This window comes from Crinia signifera, chromosome 3 (genome assembly GCF_055691185.1).
Source record: "Crinia signifera chromosome 3, ASM5569118v1, whole genome shotgun sequence".
NCBI lineage: Eukaryota > Metazoa > Chordata > Amphibia > Anura > Myobatrachidae > Crinia > Crinia signifera.
The window spans coordinates 335,835,049-335,844,780 of NC_139219.1; the positions used below are offsets into that span (position 1 = coordinate 335,835,049).

At 53.6% G+C, this 9,732-nt stretch overlaps 1 non-coding gene across 1 annotated transcript; it reads left to right on the forward strand.

Annotated features, from left to right (window-relative positions):
* Nucleotides 1–2,277: 2,277 nt before the first annotated feature.
* Nucleotides 2,278–2,349, forward strand: TRNAE-UUC (transfer RNA glutamic acid (anticodon UUC)). The gene has a single exon. It is a non-coding gene; the product is annotated as a tRNA-Glu (tRNA).
* The last annotated feature ends 7,383 nt before the right edge of the window (nucleotides 2,350–9,732 follow it).

A 9,732-nucleotide genomic window follows, 5' to 3' on the forward strand; every position in this document is an offset into this window, starting at 1 on the left:
CAGCAGCAGTGGGGTAAGCAGCAGCAGTGGGGTAAGCGGCAGTGTAAGCAATAGCAGCAGTAGTGATGCAGCAGCAGTGGGGTAAGCGGCAGGGTAAGTCACAGCAGCAGAGAGGCCGCAGCCGCTCGGACTCAACAGCAGTGGGGTAAGCAGCAGCAGTGGGGTAAGCGGCAGTGTAAGTCACAGCAGCAGAGAGGCCGCAGCCGCTCGGACTCAACAGCAGTGGGGTAAGCGGCAGGGTAAGCAATAGCAGCAGTAGTGACACACCAGCAGTGGGGTAAGCAGCAGCAGTGGGGTAAGCGGCAGGGTAAGCAATAGCAGCAGTAGTGATGCAGCAGCAGTGGGGTAAGCGGCAGGGTAAGTCACAGCAGCAGAGAGGCCTCAGCCGCTCTGACTCAACAGCAGTGGGGTAAGCAGCAGCAGCATTAGTGATGCAGCAGCAGTGAGGCAGCAGTTCAGGGGCGAGGCTAAGTGTGCTGTATTAGTCCAGGGTGATGCATTTGGAAAATCACTGCTTTAGCACAGGGGAGTAAATCCCTGAGGTAACAATTATTCACCTATGCTAATGCATAGATATATTTTATTCCTGTATCTGTCTCACCCGCGGCCAGGACCACACACAGCTGATAATGTCCCTTAGTAATCCATGTGAATCCAGGTGAGAGAGAGGGGAAGCCCAATGTGCCAAGTCCTTCTACCTATTACCTCCTGGAATTACCATACAAGACCGGACCAGCCTCTTTACAGACTTATTCCTAGCTTGCACTAGGACAGCGGACTACACTAGTAAGTGGACTATGACCATATCGGCCGGGGAGAGCTATCCCAGATGTGAATACCACCAAAGAAGGATTATTATCCATTCGGCAAGGCATTGCCCAATGAATTTACCACCTTACTGGGTCCTATAAGGATGTGTTACAAGAGGCATCGGTACTTATGTAGTATCTGGGCGCCCGATTTAGAAATCGGGTCGGATCGGGCACATCGCATCGCATGCGAACAAATCGTATGCGATGCGATGGTCCCGATTTTTCCATAGGATTCAATGTTAAAATGGTCTGAGTCCATTTTAACATAGATTTCAATGGGAAAAAGGGATCCTTTTCCTTTCCCCACTATCCAAGTGGGCATGGAGTTGGATATAAACCTGGGGCGAGCCACCGAGCCCGAAGCGCAGCGAGCCCCGCGCGGGAACACAGAATACTTTTTAAAAAATCTGCGTCCGCTCGCCACGCTTCAGGCTCGGTGGTTCGCTACGCTCGCCACAGGTTTATATCCAACTCTATGCCCACTTGGATAGTGGGGAAATGAACAGGACCTTGTTAACATTGAACCCTATGCAAAATCGCATGCGATATCGGATGCGATTCGATGCGATTTTGCAGAAAATCGTGTCGAATCGCATCTGATTGTATGCCTTAAGGTGAGGCATACAATCAGAAAATCGGGCGCCCAGATACTACATAAGTACCGAGGCATCATAGGAACGGATCTTAACCACTAAAAGAAGCAATATACGGTACCGTATGGACTGGCTTCCCCTCAGACAGATACATCTTATCAGTGTTCTTATATATATGAAATTATTTTAGGGCCGCATTTATCAAGTAATATTTGCAGCTAAATCCCGAAAACGGGTTAACCGAAAATATTAAGTATCCCCCAAATGTATTAAAGGGGGACTGCAGCAGGAATCTCTGATCCTTGCTGCGATCCTCCCTGCAGCGCCGCCGGCCGCACCCCCCCATAGGTTTCTATGTAGCATGTGAAGCTACCCGATGTATCAACATCGGGCAGCCCGGCTTTGCACCCCTGGACTATTGGCAGTGCGGTCAGTAGGGTCGCGGGGGGGGGGGGGGGGGGGGGGTGTCAGCGCATAACCGGGTCTTCCGGGTCAGCGCTTCCCAGGGACAGGTTCCTTTCGGAGCCCTGTCTCTTGCGACCTTACATTGATAAATCCCGGCGGTATTGCACGATACTGCAATGAGATGTCACCGCGTCGGCATCGCTCTGTTATAAATGCGCCCCTTAATCTCTTAAAATCCTGCAGATTGCTAATATGTCTTTGCTTTTTTATTGTATTATTAAAGTGTATTTTTAATGTTTTCAATGGCATTCTGATAATTGGAATTTACATTAGATCACTAATTAGCGCGGTGTACATCTTATTCTTTCTCCTTAGTAATCCATGCCCATCTTCCTACCATATCTATGCCCGCTCTATGGTGCCTCTGCAGGTATTGGAGCTGTCATTACATGATCCTCAGCATCAGCTCCCATATGGTCTAGCGGTTAGGATTCCTGGTTTTCACCCAGGCGGCCCGGGTTCGACTCCCGGTATGGGAAGGTGACTTTTATTTCTGCGGTTTGTGTTTCTATTTATCACGTGGCGGAATACAGAGGACAGTCGGCTTTGCTCTCACATCTCATCAGAATCAGAATCAACTTTATTGGCCATGTATGCTTGCGCACACTAGGAATTTTTTGTGGATTTACAGCATACCTCCCAACTTTTGAAGTTGGGAGGTCGGGACGTTCAAAAGGGGGCGTGGCCTCGAGAAAAGGGGGCGTGGCCTCGCGGGGTGATGCGAACTCCGGCCACGCCCCCGTTTTCGCCGCTCGTCGGCGCTGAATAGACGCTGTGCGCATGCGCACAGCGTCTATTCTTGGCAAGCTGGGGGGACTCCCAACTGTCCCCCCCACCGTGGGACAATGGCGGCCCCGGGCGGGACGCGGGACTGTCCCCGAATATCGGGACGTTCCCGCGGTAAGCGTGACAGTTGGGAGGTATGTTACAGTGCAGCATCAAGCAGGGATGAAGGGGGGTGAAGGCATTACATACATTATATTAAGACATTACATGTGGGGAACACATACCCGGCGAGCTGCACAGCGCCTAGGCAGCCATCAGAGGCGCCACTGGTCGCTGCAACAGCCAGGAAGGTAACATTAAGCAGAGACAGAACAGTTATCACATAGGGAGCACATACCCGCCGAGCTGCACAGCGCCTAGGCAGCCATCAGCGGCACCACTGGTCGCTGCAGCAGCCAGGTAGGTAACAATATAAGCAGGGACAGTACAGTATCACACAGGGGACACATACCTGCCGAGCTGCACAGCGCCTAGGCAGCCATCAGCGGCACCACTGGTCATTGCAGCAGCCAGGTAGGTAACAGTATAAGCAGAGACAGTACAGTTATCACACAGGGAACACATACCTGCTGAGCTGCACAGCACCTAGGCAGCCATCAGCGGCACCACTGGTCATTGCAGCAGCCAGGCAGGTAACAATATAAGCAGGGACAGTACAGTATCACACAGGGAACACATACCTGCCGAGCTGCACAGCGCCTAGGCAGCCATCAGCAGCACCACTGGTCATTGCAGCAGCCAGGTAGGTAACAATATAAGCAGAGACAGTACAGTTATCACACAGGGAACACATACCCGCCGAGCTGCACAGCGCCTAGGCAGCCATCAGCGGCACCACTGGTCATTGCAGCAGCCAGGTAGGTAACAGTATAAGCAGGGACAGTACAGATATCACACAGGGAACACATACCTGCCGAGCTACACAGCACCTAGGCAGCCATCAGAGGCGCCACTGGTCATTGCAGCAGCCAGGTAGGTAACAATATAAGCAGGGACAGTACAGTTATCACACAGGGAACACATACCTGACGAGCTGCACAGCGCCTAGGCAGCCATCAGCGGCACCACTGGTCATTGCAGCAGCCAGGTAGGTAACAATATAAGCAGAGACAGTACAGTTATCACACAGGGAACACATACCTGCTGAGCTGCACAGCACCTAGGCAGCAATCAGCGGTGCCACTGGTCATTGCAGCAGCCAGGTAGGTAACAGTATAAGCAGAGACAGTACAGTTATCACACAGGGAACACATACCTGCCGAGCTGCACAGCGCCTAGGCAGCCATCAGCGGCACCACTGGTCATTGCAGCAGCCAGGTAGGTAACAGTATAAGCAGAGACAGTACAGTTATCACACAGGGAACACATACCTGCCGAGCTGCACAGCACCTAGGCATCCATCAGCGGCACCACTGGTCATTGCAGCAGCCAGGTAGGTAACAATATAAGCAGGGTCAGTACAGTTATCACACAGGGAACACATACCTGCCGAGCTGCACAGCGCCTAGGCAGCCATCAGCAGCACCACTGGTCATTGCAGCAGCCAGGTAGGTAACAGTATAAGCAGGGACAGTACAGTATCACACAGGGAACACATACCTGCCGAGCTGCACAGCACCTAGGCAGCCATCAGCGGCGCCACTGGTCATTGCAGCAGCCAGGTAGGTAACAATATAAGCAGGGACAGTACAGTTATCACACAGGGAACACATACCTGCCGAGCTGCACAGCGCCTAGGCACAGCCATCAGCGGCACCACTGGTCATTGCAGCAGCCAGGCAGGTAACAATATAAGCAGGGACAGTACAGTTATCACACAGGGAACACATACCTGCCGAGCTGCACAGCGCCTAGGCAGCCATCAGTGGCACCACTGGTCATTGCAGCAGCCAGGTAGGTAACAATATAAGCAGGGACAGTACAGTTATCACACAGAGAACACATACCCCCGAGCTGCACAGCACCTAGGCAGCCATCAACGGCACCACTGGTCACTGCAGCAGCCAGGTAGGTAACAATATAAGCAGGGACAGTACAGTTATCACACAGGGAACACATACCCGCCAAGCTGCACAGCGCCTAGGCATCCATCAGCGGCACCACTGGTCATTGCAGCAGCCAGGTAAGTAACAGTATAAGCAGGGACAGTACAGTTATCACACAGGGAACACATACCCGCCAAGCTGCACAGCGCCTAGGCAGCCATCAGCGGCACCACTGGTCATTGCAGCAGCCAGGTAGGTAACAATATAAGCAGGGACAGTACAGTTATCACACAGGGAACACATACCTGCCGAGCTGCACAGCGCCTAGGCAGCCATCAGTGGCACCACTGGTCATTGCAGCAGCCAGGTAGGTAACAATATAAGCAGGGACAGTACAGTTATCACACAGAGAACACATACCCCCGAGCTGCACAGCACCTAGGCAGCCATCAGCGGCACCACTGGTCACTGCAGCAGCCAGGTAGGTAACAATATAAGCAGGGACAGTACAGTTATCACACAGGGAACACATACCCGCCAAGCTGCACAGCGCCTAGGCAGCCATCAGCGGCACCACTGGTCATTGCAGCAGCCAGGTAGGTAACAATATAAGCAGGGACAGTACAGTTATCACACAGGGAACACATACCTGCCGAGCAGCACAGCGCCTAGGCAGCCATCAGCGGCGCCACTGGTCATTGCAGCAGCCAGGTAGGTAACAGTATAAGCAGGGACAGTACAGTATCACACAGGGAACACATACCCGCCGAGCTGCACAGCGCCTAGGCAGCCATCAGTGGTGCAACTGGTCATTGCAGCAGCCGGGTAGGTAACAATATAAGCAGGGACAGTACAGTTATCACACAGGGAACACATACCTGCCGAGCTGCACAGCACCTAGGCAGCCATCAGCGGCACCACTGGTCATTGCAGCAGCCAAGTAGGTAACAATATAAGCAGGGACAATACAGTTATCACACAGGGAACACATACCCGCTGAGCTGCACAGCACCTAGGCAGCCATCAGCGGCACCACTGGTCATTGCAGCAGCCAGGTAGGTAACAATATAAGCAGGGACAGTACAGTTATCACACAGGGAACACATACCTACCGAGCTGCACAGCGCCTAGGCAGCCATCAGCGGCACCACTGGTCATTGCAGCAGCCAGGTAGGTAACAATATAAGCAGGGACAGTACAGTATCACACAGAGAACACATACCCGCCGAGCTGCACAGCACCTAGGCAGCCATCAGCGGCACCACTGGTCATTGCAGCAGCCAGGTAGGTGACAGTATAAGCAGGGACAGTACAGTTATCACACAGGGAACACATACCTGCCGAGCTGCACAGCACCTAGTCAGCCATCAGCGGCGCCACTGGTCATTGCAGCAGCCAGGTAGGTAACAATATAAGCAGGGACAGTACAGTATCACTCAGGGAACACCTACCTGCCGAGCTGCACAGCGCCTAGGCAGCCATCAGCGGCACCACTGGTCATTGCAGCAGCCAGGTAGGTAACAATATAAGCAGGGACAGTACAGTTATCACACAGGGAACACATACCTGCCGAGCTGCACAGCACCTAGGCAGCCATCAGCGGCACCACTGGTCATTGCAGCAGCCAGGTAGGTAACAGTATAAGCAGGGACAGTACAGTATCACACAGGGAACACATACCCACCGAGCTGCACAGCGCCTAGGCAGCCATCAGCGGCACCACTGGTCATTGCAGCAGCCAGGTAGGTAACAATATAAGCAGGGACAGTACAGATATCACACCGGGAACACATACCTGCCGAGCTGCACAGCACCTAGGCAGCCATCAGCGGCACCACTGGTCATTGCAGCAGCCAGGTAGGTAACAGTATAAGCAGAGACAGTACAGTTATCACACAGGGAACACATACCTGCCGAGCTGCACAGCACCTAGGCATCAATCAGCGGCACCACTGGTCATTGCAGCAGCCAGGTAGGTAACAATATAAGCAGGGACAGTACAGTATCACACAGGGAACACATACCTGCCGAGCTGCACAGCACCTAGGCAGCCATCAGCGGCACCACTGGTCATTGCAGCAGCCAGGTAAGTAACAATATAAGCAGGGACAGTACAGTTATCACACAGGGAACACATACCTGCCGAGCTGCACAGCACCTAGGCAGCCATCAGCGGCACCACTGGTCCTTGCAGCAGCCAGGTAGGTAACAATATAAGCAGGGACAGTACAGTTATCACACAGGGAACACATACCTGCCGAGCTGCACAGCGCCTAGGCATCCATCAGCAGCACCACTGGTCATTGCAGCAGCCAGGTAGGTAACAATATAAGCAGGGACAGTACAGTATCAAACAGGGAACACATACCTGCCGAGCTGCACAGCACCTAGGCAGCCATCAGCGGCACCACTGGTCATTGCAGCAGCCAGGTAAGTAACAATATAAGCAGGGACAGTACAGTTATCACACAGGGAACACATACCTGCCGAGCTGCACAGCACCTAGGCAGCCATCAGCGGCACCACTGGTCCTTGCAGCAGCCAGGTAGGTAACAATATAAGCAGAGACAGTACAGTTATCACACAGGGAACACATACCTGCCGAGCTGCACAGCGCCTAGGCAGCCATCAGCAGCACCACTGGTCATTACAGCAGCCGGTAGGTAACAATATAAGCAGGTACAGTACAGTTATCACACAGGGAACACATACCCCCCAGCTGCACAGCACCTGGGCAGCCATCAGCGGCACCACTGGTCATTGCAGCAGCCAGGTAGGTAACAATATAAGCAGGGACAGTACAGTATCACACAGGGAACACATACCCGCCGAGCTGCACAGCGCCTAGGCAGCCATCAGCGGCACCACTGGTCATTGCAGCAGCCAGGTATGTAACAATACAAGCAGGTACAGTACAGTTATCACACAGGGAACACATACCAGCCGAGCTGCACAGCACCTAGGCAGCCATCAGCAGCACCACTGGTCATTACAGCAGCCGGTAGGTAACAATATAAGCAGGTACAGTACAGTTATCACACAGGGAACACATACCTGCCGAGCTGCACAGCGCCTAGGCAGCCATCAGCAGCACCACTGGTCATTACAGCAGCCGGTAGGTAACAATATAAGCAGGTACAGTACAGTTATCACACAGGGAACACATACCTGCCGAGCTGCACAGCACCTGGGCAGCCATCAGCGGCACCACTGGTCATTGCAGCAGCCAGGTAGGTAACAATATAAGCAGGGACAGTACAGTATCACACAGGGAACACATACCCGCCGAGCTGCACAGCGCCTAGGCAGCCATCAGCGGCACCACTGGTCATTGCAGCAGCCAGGTAGGTAACAATATAAGCAGGGACAGTACAGTATCACACAGAGAACACATACCTGCCGAGCTACACAGCGCCTAGGCAGCCATCAGCGGCACCACTGGTCATTGCAGCAGCCAGGTAGGTGACAGTATAAGCAGGGACAGTACAGTTATCACACAGGGAACACATACCTGCCGAGCTGTACAGCGCCTAGGCAGCCATCAGCGGCACCACTGGTCATTGCAGCAGCCAGGTAGGTAACAATATAAGCAGGGACAGTACAGTTATCACACAGGGAACACATACCTGCCGAGCTGTACAGCGCCTAGGCAGCCATCAGCGGCACCACTGGTCATTGCAGCAGCCAGGTAGGTGACAATATAAGCAGGGACAGTACAGTTATCACACAGGGAACACATACCTGCCGAGCTGCACAGCGCCTATGCAGCCATCAGCGGCCCCACTGGTCATTGCAGCAGCCAGGTAGGTAACAATATAAGCAGGGACAGTACAGTTATCACACAGGGAACACATACCTGCCGAGCTACACAGCACCTAGGCAGCCATCAGCGGCACCACTGGTCATTGCAGCAGCCAGGTAGGTGACAGTATAAGCAGGGACAGTACAGTTATCACACAGGGAACACATACCTGCCGAGCTGCACAGCGCCTAGGCAGCCATCAGCGGCACCACTGGTCATTGCAGCAGCCAGGTAGGTAACAATATAAGCAGGGACAGTACAGTTATCACACAGGGAACACATACCTGCCGAGCTGCACAGCACCTAGTCAGCCATCAGCGGCGCCACTGGTCATTGCAGCAGCCAGGTAGGTAACAATATAAGTAGGACAGTACAGTTATCACACAGGGAACACATACCTGCCGAGCTGCACAGCGCCTAGGCAGCCATCAGCAGCACCACTGGTCATTGCAGCAGCCAGGTAGGTAACAATATAAGCAGGGACAGTACAGTTATCACACAAGGAACACATACCTGCTGAGCTGCACAGCACCTAGGCAGCCATCAGCAGCACCACTGGTCATTGCAGCAGCCAGGTAGGTAACAATATAAGTAGGGACAGTACAGTATCACACAGGGAACACATACCCACCGAGCAGCACAGCGCCTAGGCATCCATCAGCGGCACCACTGGTCACTGCATCAGCCAGGTAGGTAACAATATAAGCAGGGACAGTACAGTTATCACACAGGGAACATATTTGGCTGAGCTGCACAGCGCCTAGGCAGCCATCAGCGGCACCATCTTGATCATGCTGCTCAAAGGCAGCAGTAATAATGTAGGAGCCGGACTGGAGGCAAAGCCTGGGGGTAGGCTCCCCTGACAGGGTTTGTAGGGAGCTGACTAGCTGGACAGTCATAGAAGGGGTGTCTAAGGAGAGGGTCATAGGGGGAGGGGCTTAACGGGGTGTAGTAAGGGTATATAAGCAGAGTGCAGGCAGGAAATAGGGGTCACTGGGAGATTTTTCTGAACAGCTAAGCAGCACTGCATCTCCCATGGCTTCCCCAAACGCTGATGCTGAGGTATCTGCAGCGCTGGCTGCCCTCAGGGAGGCAGCAGGCACCAGAGGGACAGAGTGGCTGCAGCAGCAAATGTCAGGTCTGCTGGGGGGACTGGGAGCAGCAACGCAGGAGGCTGCTCCAGCGGGCGCACGGCCTCGGAGGTCCAGGCCTCCGGAGCGCTTCAGCCCATCCGTGTCCCCCAGGGTTCAGCGCCGTTCGAGGAGCCCCGTCAGGGACCCTCCAGGCCA